A 21,961-nucleotide genomic window follows, 5' to 3' on the forward strand; every position below is an offset into this window, starting at 1 on the left:
AAACTACAGCCGTAATTTTTCCCGAGGACTTGCAGCTTTACAGTATGATTAAATGATGATGGCATCCTCTTGGGTAAAATATTCCGGAGGTAAAATAGTCCCCCATTCGGATCTCCGGGCGGGGACTACTCAGGAGGATGTCGTTATCAGGAGAAAGAAAACTGGCGTTCTACGGATCGGAGCGTGGAATGTCAGATCCCTTAATCGGGCAGGTAGGTTAGAAAATTTAAAAAGGGAAATGGATAGGTTAAAGTTAGATATAGTGGGAATTAGTGAAGTTCGGTGTCAGGAGGAACAAGACTTCTGGTCAGGTGACTACAGGGTTATAAACACAAAATCAAATAGGGGTAATGCAGGAGTAGGTTTAATAATGAATAGGAAAATAGGAATGCGGGTAAGCTACTACAAACAGCATAGTGAACGCATTATTGTGGCCAAGATAGATACGAAGCCCACACCTACTACAGTAGTACAAGTTTATATGCCAACTAGCTCTGCAGATGATGAAGAAATTGAAGAAATGTACGATGAAATAAAAGAAATTATTCAGATAGTGAAGAGAAACGAAAATTTAATAGTAATGGGTGACTGGAATTCGAGTGTAAGAAAAGGGAGAGAAGGAAACATAGTAGGTGAATATGGATTGGGGCTAAGAAATGAAAGAGGAAGCCGCCTAGTAGAATTTTGCACAGAGCACAACTTAATCATAGCTAACACTTGGTTTAAGAATCATGAAAGAAGGTTGTATACGTGGAAGAACCCTGGAGATACTAAAAGGTATCAGATAGATTATATAATGGTAAGACAGAGATTTAGGAACCAGGTTTTAAGTTGTAAGACATTTCCAGGGGCAGATGTGGACTCTGACCACAATCTATTGGTTATGACCTGTAGATTAAAACTGAAGAAACTGCAAAAATGTGTTAAATTAAGGAGATGGGACCTGGATAAACTGAAAGAACCAGAGGTTGTACTGAGTTTCAGGGAGAGGATAAGGGAACAATTGACAGGGATAGGGGAAAGAAATACAGTAGAAGAAGAATGGGTAGCTCTGAGGGATGAAGTAGTGAAGGCAGCAGAGGATAAAGTAGGTAAAAAGACGAGGGCTGCTAGAAATCCTTGGGTAACAGAAGAAATATTGAATTTAATTGATGAAAGGAGAAAATATAAAAATGCAGTAAATGAAGCAGGCAAAAAGGAATACAAACGTCTCAAAAATGAGATCGACAGGAAGTGCAAAATGGCTAAACAGGGATGGCTAGAGGACAAATGTAAGGATGTAGAAGCTTATCTCACTAGGGGTAAGATAGATACTGCCTACAGGAAAATTAAAGAGACCTTTGGAGAGAAGAGAACCATGTGTATGAATATCAAGAGCTCAGATGGCAACCCAGTTCTAAGCAAAGAAGGGAAGGCAGAAAGGTGGAAGGAGTATATAGAAGGTTTATACAAGGGCGATGTACTTGAGGACAATATTATGGAAATGGAAGAGGATGTAGATGAAGACGAAATGGGAGATACGATACTGCTTGAAGAGTTTGACAGAGCACTGAAAGACCTGAGTCGAAACAAGGCCCCCGGAGTAGACAACATTCCATTAGAACTACTGACGGCCTTGGGAGAACCAGTCCTGACAAAACTCTACCAGCTGGTGAGCAAGATGTATGAGACAGGCGAAATACCCTCAGACTTCAAGAAGAATATAATAATTCCAATCCCAAAGAAAGCAGGTGCAGACAGATGTGAAAATTACCGAACTATCAGTTTAATAAGCCACGGCTGCAAAATACTAACGCGAATTCTTTACAGACGAATGGAAAAACTGGTAGATGCAGACCTCGGGGAGGATCAGTTTGGATTCCGTCGAAATGTTGGAACACGTGAGGCAATACTGACCTTACGACTTATCTTAGAAGAAAGATTAAGAAAAGGCAAACCTACGTTTCTAGCATTTGTAGACTTAGAGAAAGCTTTTGACAATGTTGACTGGAATACTCTTTTTCAAATTCTAAAGGTGGCAGGGGTAAAATACAGGGAGCGAAAGGCTATTTATAATTTGTACAGAAACCAGATGGCAGTAATAAGAGTCGAGGGGCATGAAAGGGAAGCAGTGGTTGGGAAAGGAGTGAGACAGGGTTGTAGCCTCTCCCCGATGTTATTCAATCTGTATATTGAGCAAGCAGTAAAGGAAACAAAAGAAAAATTTGGAGTAGGTATTAAAATTCATGGAGACGAAGTAAAAACTTTGAGGTTCGCCGATGACATTGTAATTCTGTCAGAGACGGCAAAGGACTTGGAAGAGCAGTTGAACGGAATGGACAGTGTCTTGAAAGGAGGATATAAGATGTACGTTAACAAAAGCAAAACGAGGATAATGGAATGTAGTCAAATTAAATCGGGTGATGCTGAGGGAATTAGATTAGGAAATGAGACACTTAAAGTAGTAAAGGAGTTTTGCTATTTAGGAAGTAAAATAACTGATGATGGTCGAAGTAGAGAGGATATAAAATGTAGACTGGCAATGGCAAGGAAAGCGTTTCTGAAGAAGAGAAATTTGTTAACATCGAATATAGATTTATGTATCAGGAAGTCGTTTCTGAAAGTATTTGTTTGGAGTGTAGCCATGTATGGAAGTGAAACATGGACGATAACTAGTTTGGACAAGAAGAGAATAGAAGCTTTCGAAATGTGGTGCTACAGAAGAATACTGAAGATAAGGTGGATAGATCACGTAACTAATGAGGAGGTATTGAATAGGATTGGGGAGAAGAGAAGTTTGTGGCACAACTTGACTAGAAGAAGGGATCGGTTGGTAGGACATGTTTTGAGGCATCAAGGGATCACAAATTTAGCATTGGAGGGCAGCGTGGAGGGTAAAAATCGTAGAGGGAGACCGAGAGATCAGTACACTAAGCAGATTCAGAAGGATGTAGGTTGCAGTAGGTACTGGGAGATGAAGCAGCTTGCACAGGATAGAGTAGCATGGAGAGCTGCATCAAACCAGTCTCAGGACTGAAGACAACAACAACAGCGGTCAATATGATGATCTGGCATTAAGTCGATTCGATAGCAAATGCCGAAAACGGGCGGATTTCTCAGGTTTTCACTACATATCATTACTTTTCACGTTCCCCCGTGCAACGTGGCTGCTAGAACACCCTCAAGCAAATTCTTAAGGTCATACCTCATATCCAAGGCACCAAAGCCGTCTAAAAAGACAATAATCGATAATTTAAACTTGAATTGTACTGCTTCGTACTGGTTATCACATCAACTTAGAATATTCTTCTGTTTTCCATTATGGTGCTTTTAGTGTCTCTGCATTCCGCAGATGGCGACATAGATTTGCACACGATAAATGTAACCGTTTCTGAGAGAAGAGCGGCCAATATGACGAACTGGCATTAAGTCGATTCAATAGCAAATGTCGAAAACGGACGGATTTCTCAGGTTTTCACAACATATGAGCACTATTTACATAAGCCAGTGCAACGCGGCTGCTAGACATCCCTTCATGCAAAATGTTAAGGTCCTAGCTCATGTCCAAGGCACCAAAGCCGACTAAAAAGTCAATAATCGATAACTAAAACTTGAATTGTACTGCATCGTACTAGCTATCACGTCAACTTAGATGACTCTTCTGTGTTCTATTATGGTGCTTTTAGTGTCTCAGCATACCGCAGCACGCGACATAGCTTTGCACACGATAAATGTATCGGTTTCAGAGAGAATAGCGGTCAATATGACATTTTGGCATTAAGTCGATTCGACAGCAAATGACGAAAATGGGCGGATTTTTCAGGTTTTCACAACATATGAACAATTCTCACATTCCCCAGTGCAACGCGGCTGCTAGACCTCCGCTCATGCAAGGTCGTAAGGTCCTAGCTCATGTTCAAGGCACCAAAATCGTCTAAGAAGCCAATAATCATTAACTAAAACTTGAATAGTACTGCTTCGTACTGGCTATCACATCAGCTTAGAAGCTTCTTCTGTGTTCTATTATGGTGCTTTAGTGCCTCCACATACCGCAGCACGCGACATAGCTTTGCACCCGATAAATGTAACCTTTACAGAGAGAATACCGACTAATATGACGATCTGGCGTTAAGTCGATTCGGTAGCAAATGACGAAACCGGTCGGATTTCTCAGGTTTCCACTACATATGAACGCTTGTCATATTTCCCTGTGCAACGCGGCTGCTAGACCTCCGTTCATGCAAAATCGTAAGGTCCTAGCTCCTGTCAAGGCACCAAAGCCGTCTAAAAAATCAATAATCGTTTACTAAAACTTGAATTGTACCGCTTCCTACTAGCTATCACATCAACTTAGAAGCTTCTTCCTTGTTCTATTATGGTGCGTTTAGTGTCTCTGCATACCGCATCACGCGACATAGAATTGAACACGACTAATGTAACCGTTTCAGAGAGAAGAGTGGCCAATATGCCGATCTGGCATTAAGTCGATTCGATAGCAAATGACGAAAACGGGCGGATTTCTCAGGTTTTCACTTCATATGAACACTTTTCACATTCCCCCGTGCAACGCAGCTGCTAGAGCTCAATTCATGCAAAATCTTAAGGTCCTAGCTCATGTCCAAGGCACCAGAGCCGTCTAAAAAATCAATAATCGATAACTAAAACTTGAATTGTACTGCTTCGTACTAGCTATCTCATCAATTTAGAAGACGCTTCTGTGTTATATTATGGTGCTTTTAGTGTCTCCGCATACCGCAGCACGCGACATAGCTTTGCACACGATAAATGTATCAGTTTCAGAGAGAATAGCGGTCCTTATGACGATCTGGCATTAAGTCGATTCGATAGCAAATGACGAAAACGGGCGGATTTCTCAGGTTTTCACTACATATGAACACTTTTCACGTTCCCCCGTGCAACGTGGCTGCTAGAACACCCTAAAGCAAAATCTTAAGGTCATACCTCATATCCAAGGCACCAAAGCCGTCTAAAAAGACAATAATCGATAATTTAAACTTGAATTGTACTGCTTCGTACTGGCTCACACATCAACTTAGAACATTCTTCTGTGTTCCATTATGGTGCTTTTAGTGTCTCTGCATTCCGCAGATCGCGACATAGATTTGCACACGATAAATGTAACCGTTTCTGAGAGAAGAGCGGATAATATGACGAAGTGGCATTAAGTCGATTCGATAGCAAAAGACGAAAATGGACGAATTTCTCAGGTTTTCACAACATATGAACAATTTTCACATTCCCCCGTGCAACGCGGCTGCTAGACCTCCGCTCATGCAAGGTCGTAAGGTCCTAGCTCATGTTCAAGGCACCAAAATCGTCTAAGAAGCCAATAATCGTTAACTAAAACTTGAATTGTACTGCTTCGTACTGGCTATCACATCAGCTTAGAAGCTTCTTCTGTGTTCTGTTGTGGTGCTTTAGTGTCTCCACATAGCGGAGCTCGCGACATAGCTATGCACACATCAAATGTAACCGTTTCAGAGAGAAGAGCGGCCAATTTGACGATCTGGCATTATGTCATTCGATAGCAAATGACGAAAACGTGAGGATTTCCAGGTTTTCACTACATATGACCACTTTTCACATTCCCCCGTGCTACGCGGCTGCTATATCTCCCTTTATGCAAAATCCTAAGGTCCTAGCTGATGTCCAAGGCACCAAAGCCGTCAAAAAAGTCAATAATAGATAACTAAAACTTGAATTGTACTGCATCGTACTGGCTATCACATCAACTTAGAAGCTTCTTCTGTGATCTATTATGGTGATTTAGTGTCTCCACATAGCGCAGCTCGCGACATAGCTATGCACACAACAAATGTAACCGTTTCAGAGAGAATACCGGCCAATATGACGATCTGGCATTAAGTCGAATCGATATCAAATGACGAAAACGGTCTAATTTCTCAGGTTTTCACTGCATGTGAACACTTTTTACATTCCCAATCGCAACGCGGCTGCTAGACCTCCTTTCATGCAAAATCGTAAGGTCCTAGCTCATGTCCAAGGCACCAAAGCCGTCTAAAAAGTCAATAATCAAAAACTAAAACTTGAATTGTACCGCTTCATACTCTTTATCACATCTACTTAGAAGCTTCTTCTGTTTTTGAATTATGGTGCTTTTAGTGTCCCCGCATACCGCAGCACGCGACGTAGCTTTGCACACGATAAATGTATCGGTTTCAGAGAGAATAGCGGTCAATATGAGGATCTGGCATTAAGTCGATTCGATAGCAAATGACGAAAACACGCGGATTTCTCTGGTTTTCACTACATATGAACTGTTTTCACGTTCCCCCGTGCAACATGGCTGCCAGTACACCCTCAAGCAAAATCTTAAGGTCATACCTCATATCCAAGGCACCAAAGCCGTCTAAAAAGACAATAATCGATAATTTAAACTTGAATTGTACTGCTTCGTTCTGGCTATCACATCAACTTAGGAGCTTCTTCTGTGTTCTATTATGGTGCTTTTAGTGACTTCGCATAGCGCAGGACGCGACATAGCTTTGCGCACGGTAAATGTAACCGTTTCAGAGAGAATAGCGGCCAATATGACGATGTGGCGTTAAGTCGATTCGATAGCAAATGACGAAAACGGGCGGATTCCTCAGGTTTTCACTACATATGAACACTTTGCACGTTCCCCCGTGCAACGTGGCTGCTAGAACACCCTAAAGCAAAATCTTAAGGTCATACCTCATATCCAAGGCACCAAAGCCATCTAAAAAGACAATAATCGATAATTTAAACTTGAATTGTACTGCTTCGTACTGGCTATCACATCAACTTAGAATATTCTTCTGTGTTCAATTATGGTGCTTTTAGTGTCTCTGCATTCCGCAGATCGCGACATAGATTTGCACACGTAAATGTAACCGTTTCTGAGAGAAGAGCGGCCAATACGACGAACTGGTATTAGGTCGATTCGATAGCAAAAGACGAAAATGGGATGATTTCTCAGGTTTTCACAACATATGAACAATTCTCACATTCCCCCGTGCAACGGGGCTGCTAGACCTCCGCTCATGCAAGGTCGTAAGGTCCTAGCTCATGTTCAAGGAACCAAAATCGTCTAAGAAGCCAATAATCGTTAACTAAAACTTGAATTGTACTGCTTCGTACTGGCTATCATATCAACTTAGAAGCTTCTTCTGTGTTCTATTATGGTGCTTTTAGTGTCTCCGCATACCGCAGCACGCGAAATTGCTTTGCACACGATAAATGTAAGCGTTTCAGAGAGAAGAGCGGCCAATATGTCGATCTGGCATTAAGTCATTCGATAGTAAATGACGAAAACGTGAGGATTTCTCAGGTGTTCACTACATATGACCACTTTTCACATTCCCCCTTGCAACGTGGCTGCTATATCTCCCTTTATGAGAAATCCTAAGGTCCTAGCTCATGCCCAAGGCACCAAAGCCGTCTAAAAAGTCAATAATAGATAACTAAAACTTGAATTGTACTGCTTCGTACTGGCTATCACATCAGCTTAGAAGCTTCTTCTGTGTTCTATTATGGTGCTTTAATGTCTCCACATAGCGCAGCTCGCGACATAGCTGTGCACACATCAAATGTAACCGTTTCAGAGAGAAGAGCGGCCAATATGACTATCTGGCATTAAGTCATTCGATAGCAAATGACGAAAACGTAAGGATTTCTCAGGTTTTCACTACATATGACCACTTTTCACATTCCCCCGTGAACGCGGCTGCTATATCTCCCTTTATGCAAAATCATAAGGTCCTAACTCATGTCCAAGGCACCAAAGCCGTCAAAAAAGTCAATAATAGATAACTAAAACTTGAATTGTACTGCTTCGTACTGGCTATCACATCAACTTAGAAGCTTCTTCTGTGTTCTATTATGGTGCTTTTAGTGTCTCCACTTACCGCAGCTCGCGACATAGCTATGCACACAACAAATGTAATCGTTTGAGAGAAAAGAGCGGCCAATATGACGATCTGGCATTAAGTCGAATCGATATCAAATAACGAAAACGGTCGGATTTATCAGGTTTTCACTGCATATGAACACTTTTCACTTTCCCCCGTGCAACGCAGGTGCTAGACCCCCTTTCATGCAAAATCGTAAGGTCCTAGCACATGTTCAAGGCACCAAAGCCGTCTAAAAAGTCAATAATCAAAAACTAAAACTTGAATTGTACCGGTTGGTACCTACTATCACATCTACTCAGAAGCTTCTTCTGTTTTGTATTACGGTGCTTTTAGTGTCCCAGCAAACCGCAGCCCGCGACATAGCTTTGCACCCGATAAATGTAACCGTTACAGAGAGAATACCGGCCAATATGACGATCTGCGTTAAGTCGATTCGATAGCAAATGACGAGAACGGTCGGATTTCTATGGTTTTCACTGCATATGAACACTTTTTTAATTCCCCCTCGCAACGCGGCTGCTAGACCTCCGTTCATGCAAAATCATACGGTCCTAGCTCCTGTCCAAGGCACCAAAGCCGTCTAAAAAATCAATAATCGATTACTAAAACTTGAATTGTACTGCTTCCTACCAGCTATCACATCAACTTAGAAGTTTCTTCCTTGTTCTATTATGGTGCTTTTAGTGTCTCCGCATACCGCATCACGCGACATAGCTTTGACACACGGTAAATGTATCGGTATCAGAGAGAATAGCGGTCAATATGACGATCTGGCATTAAGTCGATTCGATAGCAAATGACGAAAATGGGCGGATTTCTCAGGTTTTCACTACATATGAACACTTTTCACGTTCCCCCGTGCAACGTGGCTGCTAGAACACCCTCAAGCAAAATCTTAAGGTCATACCTCATATCCAAGGCACCAAAGCAGTCTAAAAAGACAATAATCGATAATTTAAACTTGAATAGTACTGCTTCGTACTGGCTACCACATCAACTTAGAATATTCCTCTGGGTTCCATTATGGTGCTTTTAGTGTCTCTGCATTCCGCAGATCGCGACATAGATTTGCACACGATAAATGTAACCGTTTCTGAGAGAAGAGCGGCCAATATGACAAACTGGCATTAAGTCGATTCGATAGCAAATGACGAAAATGGGCGGATTTCTCAGGTTTTCACAACATATGAACAATTTTCACATTCCCCCGTGCAACGCGGCTGCTAGACCTCCGCTCATGCAAGGTCGTAAAGTCCTAGGTCATGTTTAAGGCACCAAAATCGTCTAAGAAGCCAATAATCGTTAACTAAAACTTGAATTGTACTGTTTCGTACTGGCTATCACATCAACTTAGAAGCTTCTTCTGTGTTCCATTATGGTGCTTTTAGTGTCTCTGCATTCCGCAGATCGCGACATAGATTTGCACACGATAAATGTAACCGTTTCTGAGAGAAGAGCGGCCAATATGACGAACTGGCATTAAGTCGATTTAATAGCAAATGACGAAAACGGGCGGATTTCTCAGGTTTTCACAACATATGAGCACTATTCACAGACCCCAGTGCAACGCGGCTGCTAGACATCACTTCATGCAAAATCTTAAGGTCCTAGCTCATGTCCAAGGCACCAAATCCGTCTACAAAGTCAATAAATGATAACGAAAACTTAAAATGTGCTGCTTCGTACTGGCTATCACATCAACATAGAAGCTTCTTTTGTGTTCCGTTATGGTGCTTTTAGTGTCTCCACATAGCGCAGCACGCGACATAGCATTGCACACAATTAATGTAACCGTTTCATGGAGAAGAGCGGCCAATATGACGATCTGGCATTAAGTCATTCGATAGCAAATGACGAAAACGTGAGGATTTCTTAGGTTTTCACTACATATTACCACTTTTCGCATTCCTCCGTGCAACGCTGCTGCTATATCTCCCTTTATGCAAAATCCTAAGGTCCTAGCTCATGTCCAAGGCACCAAAGCCGTCAAAAAAGTCAATAATAGATAATTAAAACTTGAATTGTACTGCTTCGTACTGGCTATCACATCAACTTAGAAGCTTCTTCTGTGTTGTATTATGGTGCTTGTAGTGTAGGCGCATACCACAGAACGCGACATAGCATTGCACCCGATAAATGTAACCGTTACAGAGAGAATACCGGCCAAAATGACGATCTGGCGTTTAGTCGATTCGATAGCAAATGAAGAAAACGGCGGATTTCTCAGGTTTTCACTACATATGAACACTATTCACATTCCCCCGTGCAACGCGGCTGCTAGAACTCCTTCCATGTAAAATCGTAAGGTCCAATCTCTAGTCCAAGGCACCAAAGCCGTCTAAAAGTCAATAATCGATAGGTAAAACGTGAATTGTACTGCTTCCAACTGGCTATCACATCAACTTAGAAGCTTCATCTGTGTTCTACTATGGTGCTTTTAGTGTCTCCGAATACCGCAGTACGCGACATAGCTTTGCAGACGATAAATGTAACCGTTTCAGACAGAAGAGCGGCGAATGTGACGTTCTGGCTTTAAGTCGATTCGATAACAAATGACGAAGACGGACGGATTTCTCAGGTTTTTACTACATGTGAACCCTTTTCACATTCTCCCGTGGAACTCGGCTGCTAGTCCTCCTTTAATGCAGAATCGTAAGGTCCTAACTCATGTCTAAGGTACCAAAGCCAGCTAAAAAGTCAATAATCAATAACTAAAACTTGAATTGTACTACTTCTTACCAGCTATTACATCAACTTAGAAGCTTCATCTGTGTTCTACTATGTTGCGTTTTGTGTCTCCGCATAACGCAGCACGCGACATAGCTTTGCAGACGATAAGTACAACCGTTTCAGAGAGAAGAGCCTTTAATGTGAAAATCTGGCTTTAAGTCGATTCGATAACAAATGACGAAGTCGGACGGATTTCTCAGGTTTTTACCACATATGAACACTTTTCACATTCTCCCGTGGAACTCGGCTGCTAGTTCTCCTTTAATGCAGAATCGTAAGGTCCTAACTCATGTCTAAGGTACCAAAGCCAGCTAAAAAGTCAATAATCAATAACTAAAACTTGAATTGTACTACTTCTTACCAGCTATTACATCAACTTAGAAGCTTCATCTGTGTTCTACTATGTTGCGTTTTGTGTCTCCGCATAACGCAGCACGCGACATAACTATGCAGACGATAAGTACACCCGTTTCAGAGAGAAGAGCGGCCAATGTGACGATCTGGCTTTAAGTCGATTCGATAACAAATGACGAAAACGCACGGATTTCTCAGGTTTTTACTACATATGAACCCTTTTCACATTCTCCCATGCAACGCGGCTGCTAGTCCTCCTTTCATGCAAAATCTTAAGTTCCTAGCTCATGTCCAAGGCACCAAAGAAGTGTAAAAAGTCAATAATCGATACCTAAAACTTGAATTGTACTACTTCTTACTGGCTATTACATCCTCTTAGATGCTTCATCGGTGTTCTACTATGGCGCTTTTAGTGTCTCCGCATATCGCAGCACGCGACATAGCCTTGCAGACGATAAGTACTTCCGTTTCAGACAGAAGAGCGGCCAATGTGACGATCTTGCTTTAGGGCGATTCGATAACAAATGACGAAAACGGACGGATTTCTCAGGTTTTTACTACATATGAACACTTTTCACATTCTCCCGTACAACGCGGCTGCTAGTTCTCCTTTCATGCTAATTCTTAAGGTCCTAGCCCATGTCCAAGGCACCAAAGAAGGGTAAAAAGTCAATAATCGATACCTAAAACTTGAATTGTACTACTTCTTACTGGCTATTACATCCACTTAGATGCTTCATCGGTGTTCTACTATGGCGCTTTTAGTATCTCCGCATATCGCAGCACGCGACATAGCCTTGCAGACGATAAGTACTTCCGTTTCAGACAGAAGAGCGGCCAATGTGACGATCTCGCTTTAGGGCGATTCGATAACAAATGACGAAAACGGACGCATTTCTCAGATTTATACTACATATGAACACTTTTCGCATTCTCCCGTGCAACGCGGGTGCTAGTATTCCTTTCATGCAAAATCTTAAGTTCCTAGCTCATGTCCAGGGCACCAAACAAGGCTAAAGAGTCAATAATCGATACCTAAAACTTGAATTGTACTAATTCTTACTAGCAATTACATACACTTAGAAGCTTCATCTGTGTTCTACTATGGTGTCTTTTGTGTCTCCGCATAACGCAGCACGGGACATAGCTTTGCAGACGATAAATGTAACCGTTTCAGACAGAAGAGTGGCCAATGTGACGTTCTGGCTTTAGGGCGATTCGATAACAAATGACGAAAACGGACGCATTTCTCAGATTTATACTGCATATGAACACTTTTCGCATTCTACCGTGCAACGCGGGTGCTAGTCCTCCTTTCATGCAAAATCTTTAGGTTCTAGCTCATGTCCAAGGCACGAAAGAAGGGTAAAAAGTCAATAATCGATGCCTAAAACTGGAATTGTACTAATTCTTACTGGCTATTACATCAACTTAGAAGCTTCATCTGTGTTCTACTATGGTGCTTTTAGTGTCTCCGCATTCCGCAGCACGCGACATACATTTGCAGACGATAAGTACAACCGTTTCAGAGAGAAGAGCGGCCAATGTAACGATCTGGCTTTAAGCCGATTCGATAACAAATGACGAAAACGTACGGATTTCTCAGGTTTTTACTACATATGAACACTTTTCACATTCTAACGTGCAACGCGGCTGCTAGTCCTCCTTTCATGCAAAATCTAAAGTTCCTAGCTCATGTCCAAGGCACCAAAGAAGGGTAAAAAGTAAATAATCGATACCTAAAACTTCAATTGTACTACTTCTTACTAGCTATTGCATACTCTTAGAAGCTTCATCTGTGTTCTGCTATGGTGCTTTTAGTGTCTCCGCATACCGCAGCACGCGACATAGCATTGAAGACGATAAATGTAACCGTTTCAGACAGAAGAGCGGCCAATGTGACGATCTGGCTTTAAGTCTATTCAATATTAAATGACGAAATCGGACGGATTCCTGGGTTTTTACTACATATGAAGACTTTTTACACTCTCCCGTGCAACTCGGCTGCTAGTCCTCCTTTCATGCAGAAACGTAAGGTCCTACCTCATGTCTAAGGCACCAAAAAAAGCTAAAAAGTCAATAATCGATACCTATAACTTGAATTGTACTACTTCTTACTGGCAATTACATCAACTTAGAAGCTTCATCTGTGTTGTACTATGGAGCTTTTAGTGTCTCCGCATACCGCAGCACGCGACATAGCTTTGCAGACGATAAATGTAACCGATTCAGATAGAAGACCGGCCAATGTGACAATCTGGCTTTAAGTCGATTCGAGAACAAATGACGAAATCGTACGTATTTCTCAGGTTTTTAGTACATATGTACACTTCTCACATTCCCCCGTGCAACTCGGTTGCTAGTCCTCCTTTCATGCAGAATCGTAAGGTCCTAGCTCATGTCCAAGGCACCAAAGCCCGCTAAAAAGTCAATAATCGATTCCTAACACTTGACTTGTACTACTTCTTAATGGCTATTACATCAACTTACAAGCTTCATCTGTGTTCTACTATGGTGCTTTTAGTGTCTCCGCATAACGCAGCACGCGACATAGCTTTGCAGACGATAAATGTAACCGTTTCAGACAGAAGAGCGGCCAATGTGACAATCTGGCTTTAAGTCAATTCGATAACAAAAGACGAAAACGGACGGATTTCTCAAATTTTTACTACATATGAACACTTTTTACATTCTCCCATGCAACGCGCCTGCTAGTCCTCCTTTCATGCTAAATCTTAAGGTCCTAGCTCATGTCCAAGGCACGAAAGAAGGGTAAAAAGTCAATAAAGGACACCTAAAACTTGAATTGTACTACTTCTTACTGGCTATTACATAACTTTGAAGCTTTATCTGTGTTCTACCATGGTGCTTTTAGTCTCTCGGCATACCGCAGCACGCGACATAGCTTTGCAGACGATAAGTACAACCGTTTCAGAGAGAAGAGCGGCCAATGTGACGACCTCGGTTTAAGTCGATGCGATAACAAATGACGAATACGGACGGATTTCTCAGGTTCTTCCTACATGAGAACACTTTTCACATTTTACCGTGCAACTCGGCTGCTAGTCCTTTTCTAATGCAGAATCTAAAAGGTCGTAGCTCATGTCCAAGTTACCAAAGCCAGCTAAAAAGTCAATTATCGATACCTAAAACTTGAATTGTACTACTTCTTACTTTCTATTACATCAACTTAGAAGCTTCATCTGTGTTCTACTATGGTGCTTTTAGTGTTTCCGCATACCGCAGCACGCGATATAGCTTTGCAAACGATAAATGTAACCGTTTCAGACAGAAGAGCGGCCAATGTGACGATCTAGCTTTAAGTCGATTCGATAACAAATGACGAAAACGGACGGATTTCTCAGGTTTTTACTACATATGAACACATTTCACATTCTCCGTGCAACGCGGCTGCTAGTCCTCCTTTCATGCAATTTCTTAAGGTCCTAGCCCATGTCCATGACACCAAAGAAGGGAAAAAAGGCAATAATCCATAACTACAACTTGAATTGTACTACTTCTTACTGGCTATTAAATCAACTTAGAAGTTTCACCTGTGTTCTACTATGGTACTTTTAGTGTCTCTGCATAACGCAGCACGCGATATAGCTTTGCAGACGATAAATGTAACCGTTTCAGACAGAAGAGCGGCCAATGTGACGATCTGGCTTTTAGTCGATTTTATAACAAATGACGAAAACTGACGTATTTCTCAGGTTTTTAGTACATATGTACACTTCTCACATTCCCCCGTGCAACTCGGTTGCTAGTCCTCTTTTCATGCAGAATCTTAAGGTCCTAGCTCATGTCCAAGGCACCAAAGCCCCCTAGTAAGTCAATAATCGATACCTAACACTTGAATTGTACTACTTCTTACTGCTTATTACATCAACTTAGAAGTTTCACCTGTGTTCTACTATGGTACTTTTAGTGTCTCCGCATACCGCAGCACGCGACATAGCTTTGCAGAAAATAAATGTAACCGTTTCAGACAGAAGAGCGGCCAATGTGACGATCTGGCTTTAAGTCAATTCGATAACAAATGACGAAAACGGACGGATTTCTCAAGTTTTTACTACATATGTACACTTTTTACATTCTCCCATTCAAGGCGGCTGCTAGTTCTCCTTTCATGCAAAATCTTAAGTGCCTAGCTCATGTCCAAGGCATCAAAGACGGGTAAAAAGGCAATAATCGATAACTAAAACTTGAATTGTACTACTTCTTACTGCTTATTACATCAACTTAGAAGCTTCATCTGTGTTCTACTATGTTGCTTTTAGTGTCTCTGCATACCGCAGCACGCGACATAGCTCTGCAGACGATAAATGTAACCGTTTCAGACAGAAGAGCGGCCAATGTGACGTTCTGGCCTTAGGGCGATTCGATAACAAATGACGAAAACGGACGGATTTCTCAGGTTTTTACAACATATGAACACTTCTCACATTCTCCCGTGCAACGCGGTGCTAGTTCTCCTTTCATGCAAATTCTTAAGGTCCTAGTCCATGTCCATGACACCAAAGAAGGGTAAAAAGGCAATAATCCATAACTACAACTTGAATTGTACTACTTCTTACTGGCTATTACATCAACTTAGAAGTTTCACCTGTGTTCTACTATGGTACGTTTAGTGTCTCTCCATAACGCAGCACGCGATATAGCTTTGCAGACGATAAATGTAACCGTTTCAGACAGAAGAGCGGCCAATGTGACGATCTGGCTTTTAGTCGATTTTATAACAAATGACGAAAACTGACGTATTTCTCAGGTTTTTAGTACATATGTACACTTCTCACATTCCCCCGTGCAACTCGGTTGCTAGTCCTCTTTTCATGCAGAATCTTAAGGTCCCAGCTCATGTCCAAGGCACCAAAGCCCCCTAGAAAGTCAATAATCGATACCTAACACTTGTATTGTACTACTTCTTACTGGGTATTACATTCAATTAGAAGCTTCATCTGTGTTCTACTATGGTGCCTTTAGTGTCTCCGCATACCGCAGCACGCGACATAGCCTTGCAGACGATAAGTACTTCCGTTTCAGACAGAAGAGCGGCCAATGTGACGATCTGGCTTTAGGGCGATTCCATAACAAATGACGAAAACGGACGCATTTCTCAGATTTATACTACATATGAACACTTTTCACATTCTCCCGTGCAACGCGGCTGCTACTCCTCCTTTCGTGCAGAATCTTACGTCCCTAGCTCATGCCAAGGCACCAAAGAAGGGTAAAAAGGCAATAATCGATAACTAAAATTTGAATTGTACAACTTCTTAATGGCTATTACATCAACTTAGAAGCTTCATCTGTGTTCTACTATGGTGCTTTTAGTGTCTCCGCATAACGCAGCACGCGACATAGCTTTGCAAACGATAAATGTAACCGTTTCAGACAGAAGAGCGGCCAATGTGACGATCTGGCTTTAAGTCGATTCGATAAGTAAATACGAAAACGGACGGATTTATCAGCTTTTAATACATATGAACACTTTTTACATTCTACCATGCAACGCGGCTGCTAGTCCTCCTTTCATGCAAAACCTTAAGTTCCTATCTCATGTCCAAGGAACCAAAGCCCGCTAAAAAGTCAATAATAGATACCTAAAACTTGAATTGTACTACTTCTTACTGGCTATTACATCAACTTAGGAGCTTCATCTGTGTTCTACTATGGTACTTTTAGTGTCTCCGCATACCGCAGCACGCGACATAGCTTTGCAGAAAATAAATGTAACCGTTTCAGACAGAAGAGCGGCCAATGTGACGATCTGGCTTTAAGTCAATTCGATAACAAATGACGAAAACGGACGGATTTCTCAAGTTTTTACTACATATGAACACTTTTTACGTTCTCCCGTGCAACGCGGCTGCTAGTCCTCCTTTCATGCAAAATCTTAAGTTCCTAGCTCATGTCCAAGGCATCAAAGAAGGGTAAAAAGGCAATAATCGATAACTAAAATTTGAATTGTACAACTTCTTAATGGCTATTACATCAACTTAGAAGCTTCATCTGTGTTCTACTATGGTGCTTTTAGTGTCTCCGCATAACGCAGCACGCGACATAGCTTTGCAAACGATAAATGTTACCGTTTCAGATAGAAGAGCGGCCAATGTGACGATCTGGCTTTAAGTCAATTCGATAACAAATGACGAAAACGGACGGATTTCTCAAGTTTTTACTACATATGAACACTTTTTACATTCTCCCATTCAACGCGGCTGCTAGTCCTCCTTTCATGCAAAATCTTAAGTTCCTAGCTCATGTCCAAGGCACCAAAGAAGGGTAAAAAGGCAATAATCGATAACTAAAACTTGAATTGTACTACTTCTTACTGCTTATTACATCAACTTAGAAGCTTCATCTGTGTTCTACTATGTTGCTTTTAGTGTCTCTGCATACCGCAGCACGCGACATAGCTCTGCAGACGATAAATGTAACCGTTTCAGACAGAAGAGCGGCCAATGTGACGATCTGGCCTTAGGGTTATTAGATAACAAATGACGAAAACGGACGGATTTCTCAGGTTTTTACTACGTATGAACACTTTTCACATTCTCCCGTGCAACGCGACTGCTAGTTCTCCTTTCATGCAAATTCTTAAGGTCCTAGCCCATGTCCAAGACACCAAAGAAGGGTAAAAAGTCAATAATCCATAACTACAACTTGAATTGTACTACTTCTTACTGGGTATTACATACAATTAGAAGCTTCATCTGTGTTCTACTATGGTGCCTTTAGTGTCTCCGCATACCGCAGCACGCGACATAGCCTTGCAGACGATAAGTACTTCCGTTTCAGACAGAAGAGCGGCCAATGTGACGATCTGGCTTGAGGGCGATTCGATAACAAATGACGGAAACGGACGCATTTCTCAGATTTATACTACATATGAACACTTTTCACATTCTCCCGTGCAACGCGGCTGCTACTCCTCCTTTCATGCAGAATCTTAAGTTCCTAGCTCATGTCCAAGGCAGCAAAGAAGGGCAAAAAGTCAATAATCGATACCTAAAAGTTGAATTGTACTACATCTTACTAGCTATTGCATACACTTAGAAGCTTCATCTGTGTTCTACTATGGTGCCTTTTGTGTCTCCGCATAACGCAGCACGCGACATAGCTTTGCAGACGATAAATGTAACCGTTTCAGACAGAAGAGCGGCCAATGTGACGATCTGGCTTTAAGTCGATTCGATAACTAAATACGAAAACGGACGGATTTCTCAGGTTTTAATACATATGAACACTTTTTACACTCTACCATGCAACGCGGCTGCTAGTCCTCCTTTCGTGCAAAATCTTAAGTTCCTATCTCATGTCCAAGGAACCAAAGCCCGCTAAAAAGTCAATAATAGATACCAAAAACTTGAATTGTACTTCTTCTTACTGGCTATTACATCAACTTAGAAGCTTCATCTGTGTTCTACTATGGTGTTTTTATTGTCTTCGCATACCGCAGCACGCGACATAGCTTTGCAGGCGTTAGGTATAACGGTTTCAGAGAGAAGAGCGGCCAATGTGACGATCTTGCTTTAAGTCGATTCGATAACAAATGACGAACACGGACGGATTTCTGAAGTTTTTACTACATATGAACACTTTTCACATTCTCCCGCGCAACTCGGCTGCTAGTCCTCCTTTCATGCAGAATCGTAAGGTCCTAGCTCATGTCCAAGGCACCAACGCCAGCTAAAAAGTTAATTATCGACACCTAAAACTTGAATTGTACTACTTCTTACTGGCTATTACATCAACTTAGAAGCTTCATCTGTGTTCTACTATGGTGCTTTTAGTGTCTCCGCATACCGCAGCACGCGACATAGCATTGAAGACGACAAATGTAACCGTTTCAGACAGAAGAGCGGCCAATGTGACAATCTGGCTTTAAGTCAATTCGATAACAAATGACGAAAACGGACGGATTTCTCAAATTTTTAATACAAATGAACACTTTTTACATTCTCCCATGCAACGCGGATGCTAGTCCTACTTTCATGCAAAATCTTAAGTTCCTAGCTCATGTCCAAGGCACCAAAGCCCGCTAAAAAGTCAATAATCGATACCTAAAACTTGAATTGTACTACTTCGTACTGGCTCTTACATCAACTTAGAAGCTTCATCTGTGTTCTACCATGGTGCTTTTAGTCTCTCGGCATACCGCAGCACGCGACATACCTTTGCTGACGATAAGTACAACCGTTTCAGAGAGAAGAGTTGCCAATGCGACGATCTGGGTTTAAGTCGATGCGATAACAAATGACGAAAACGGACGGATTTCTCAGGTTTATACTACAAATGAACACTTTTCACATTCTCCCATGCAACGCGGCTGCTAGTCCACCTTCGATGCAAAATCTTAAGGTCCTAGCTCATGTCCAAGGCACCAAAGAAGTGTAAAAAGTCAATAATCGATAAATAAACTTGAATTGTACTACTTCTTTCTGGCTATTACATCAACTTAGAAGCTTCATCTGTGTTCTACTATGGTGCATTTAGTGTCTCCGCATACCGCAGCACGCGACATAGCATTGAAGACGATAAATGTAACCGTTTCAGACAGAAGAGCGGTCAATGTGACAATCTGGCTTTAAGTCAATTCGATAACAAATGACGAAAACGGACGTATTTCTCAAATTTTTACTACATATGAACACATTTTACATTCTCCCATGCAACGCGGCTGCTAGTCCTCCTTTCATGCAAAATTTTAAGATCCTAGCTCATGTCCAAGGCACCAAAGCCCGCTAAAAAGTCAATAATCGATACCTAAAACTTGAATTGTACTACGTCGTACTGGCTATTACATCAACTTAGAAGCTTCATCTGAGTTCTACCATGGTGCTTTTAGTCTCTCGGCATACCGCAGCACGCGACATAGCTTTGCTGACGATAAGTACAACCGTTTCAGAGAGAAGAGTGGCCAATGCGACGACCTGGGTTTAAGTCGATGCGATAACAAATGACGAAAACGGACGGATTTCTCAGGTTTATACTGCAAATGAACACTTTTCGCATTCTCCAGTGCAACGCGGGTGCTAGTCCTTCTTTCATGCAAAATCTTTAGGTCCTAGCTCATGTCCAAGGCACCAAGGAAGGCTAAAAAGTCAATAATCGATACCTAAAACTTGAAATGTACTACTTCTTCCTAGGTATTACATACACCTAGAAGCTTCATCAATGTTCTACTATGGTGCTTTTTGTGTCTACGAATACGCAGCAAGCGATATAGCTTTGCAGACGATAAATGTAACCGTTTCAGACAGAAGAGCGGCCAATGTGACGATCTGGCTTTAGGGCGATTCGATAACAAATGACGAAAACGGACGCATTTCTCAGATTTATACTACATATGAACACTTTTCACATTCTCCCGTGCAACGCGGCTGCTACTCCTCCTTTCATGCAGAATCTTAAGTTCCTAGCTCATGTCCAAGGCAGCAAAGAAGGGCAAAAAGTCAATAATCGATACCTAAAAGTTGAATTGTACTACATCTTACTAGCTATTGCATACACTTAGAAGCTTCATCTGTGTTCTACTATGGTGCCTTTTGTGTCTCCGCATAACGCAGCACGCGACATACCTTTGCTGACGATAAGTACAACCGTTTCAGAGAGAAGAGTTGCCAATGCGACGATCTGGGTTTAAGTCGATGCGATAACAAATGACGAAAACGGACGGATTTCTCAGGTTTATACTACAAATGAACACTTTTCACATTCTCCCATGCAACGCGGCTGCTAGTCCACCTTCGATGCAAAATCTTAAGGTCCTAGCTCATGTCCAAGGCACCAAAGAAGTGTAAAAAGTCAATAATCGATAATTAAACTTGAATTGTACTACTTCTTTCTGGCTATTACATCAACTTAGAAGCTTCATCTGTGTTCTACTATGGTGCTTTTAGTGTCTCCGCATACCGCAGCACGCGACATAGCATTGAAGACGATAAATGTAACCGTTTCAGACAGAAGAGCGGCCAATGTGACAATCTGGCTTTAAGTCAATTCGATAACAAATGACGAAAACGGACGTATTTCTCAAATTTTTACTACATATGAACACATTTTACATTCTCCCATGCAACGCGGCTGCTAGTCCTCCTTTCATGCAAAATTTTAAGATCCTAGCTCATGTCCAAGGCACCAAAGCCCGCTAAAAAGTCAATAATCGATACCTAAAACTTGAATTGTACTACTTCGTACTGGCTATTACATCAACTTAGAAGCTTCATCTGAGTTCTACCATGGTGCTTTTAGTCTCTCGGCATACCGCAGCACGCGACATAGCTTTGCTGACGATAAGTACAACCGTTTCAGAGAGAAGAGTGGCCAATGCGACGACCTGGGTTTAAGTCGATGCGATAAAAAATGACGAAAACGGACGGATTTCTCAGGTTTATACTGCAAATGAACACTTTTCGCATTCTCCAGTGCAACGCGGGTGCTAGTCCTTCTTTCATGCAAAATCTTTAGGTCCTAGCTCATGTCCAAGGCACCAAGGAAGGCTAAAAAGTCAATAATCGATACCTAAAACTTGAAATGTACTACTTCTTACTAGGTATTACATACACCTAGAAGCTTCATCAATGTTCTACTATGGTGCTTTTTGTGTCTACGAATACGCAGCAAGCGATATAGCTTTGCAGACGATAAATGTAACCGTTTCAGACAGAAGAGCGGCCAATGTGACGATCTGGCTACAAGTCGATTCGATAACAAATGACGAAAACGGACGGATTTCTCGGTTTTTACTACATATGAACACTTTTCACATTCTCCCGTGCAACGCGGCTGCTAGTCCTCCTTTCATGCAAAATCTTAAGTTCCTAGCTCATCTCCAAGGCACCAAAGAAGGGTAAAAAATCAATAATCGATAACTAAAACTTGAATTGTACTACTTCTTACTGGCTATTACATCAACTTAGAAGCTTCATCTGTGTTCTACTATGTTGCTTTTAGTGTCTCTGCATACCGCAGCA

The sequence above is a fragment of the Schistocerca gregaria genome, chromosome 9 (assembly GCF_023897955.1).
Source record: "Schistocerca gregaria isolate iqSchGreg1 chromosome 9, iqSchGreg1.2, whole genome shotgun sequence".
NCBI lineage: Eukaryota > Metazoa > Arthropoda > Insecta > Orthoptera > Acrididae > Schistocerca > Schistocerca gregaria.